Here is a 1,452-nt window from a genome sequence, read left to right on the forward strand (position 1 = left end):
TATCAATGTCCTTTTTATATTTAACCAAAAATGACTTTATGCGCACTGTTGTTTTATGCAGCTAATATTAGCTATTGTCGACACTTTTGTGAAAGTAACTGTAACTTGCTGCTCATTGTTTTATTAGAAAAATCAACCAAGCTTTGACTGACATTGGGGAGCACATCACGCAACAACACGTGAGTGCAGTTTACTCATTTGTCCTTTATGTCTTAGCTGTGTGAAGTCTGAAACGAGTTATTTGTATGATTTAAAGGAAAGTGACGAAGATTATACCCAGAGAGAACTGAGAGCAGAAACCCGTCTCACAGGTCCAAGGATAAGACCCCCCCGCCCTTCCAAAAAAGAAATTTTCTTTGTCTTTGACAATGAGGAGATTCGGCAGTTTTACTTTCATTCTCGTTACATGTGCACTGCATACGAAGTCTCTTCTGCACTGTGTGAATTGTCAAAGTCAATCCCAGTGCTCGTATTAGATCATATCTGTTACATCTGTAATTTATTTATCTATTCAGTAATTGATTCATGTTCCTCTCAGGATAGTGAAGATGCCACCCGAAGAAGTGAGCTGATTGCAGGACCTCTCAAAGTGGCACAGGTGAGGCAAAACTTCAGACAAAACTTTTCATGTGTTTATCATTCTTAAATTACAGTAACTTGTCTGTTCTTTCATGTTATTCTTAGGAAAGTGAGGAAGACTACAGTCAGACAGAAGAGCAGAATGCTGAACCGCTTGCAAGTACAGAGGTAGGACAAAACTTCAATGTCAAATAATCAGTTCCCCTTCCATCACTCTTTCCCTGTAACAAGTGGTTTATTTGTATCCTTCTCAGGACAACAATGAAGATGCTAGTGCTACACAAAGACAAGATCAAAGAGCAGAATCTTCTACAGTGGTACAGGTGAGATTTAAGGTTAATTACATTGTAGGATTGATTCATTAATCATTGGAGCCCAAAATGTTGCTATAATATCTCCTGAGACAGCAATGCATTTTTGTACACTGTTCTACAAGTGCACATTCATTTTATGCTCATATCTTTCATTCTATACACGCCACTCTGCTAAATACTGAAGTTTCTTAGAGAGACAATCACAGCTTAAAGATGACATCACATGTGTGAGGCTGTGGTCTGGCCAACTTTATCTAATGTTGTTTGTATTTTTCACTTCTTAAAAGTAGTCTACATAGGCTATAGGAAGTGTATTATTAAAATATATTAAGAATTGATTATATTTTTCAGTGCACTATGATATGAATGATATAATATTAAAAATGACACGGTAATATCTTTTACACTGGATCTTTATTCATCTAGAGGTAAATTCAGTAGTGTAGAGTAACTTGCAGATTGCTTGATATGAACAACAGTAAGTGGTAGAGCGAAGGACGACTGCAGGATAATCTAAAATCCTGGGAGGGAACTCTAGTGAATGTAGATAAATTTGTTA

This window comes from Cyprinodon variegatus, unplaced genomic scaffold (genome assembly GCF_000732505.1).
Source record: "Cyprinodon variegatus isolate N-32 unplaced genomic scaffold, C_variegatus-1.0 Scaffold39, whole genome shotgun sequence".
Lineage (NCBI taxonomy): Eukaryota > Metazoa > Chordata > Actinopteri > Cyprinodontiformes > Cyprinodontidae > Cyprinodon > Cyprinodon variegatus.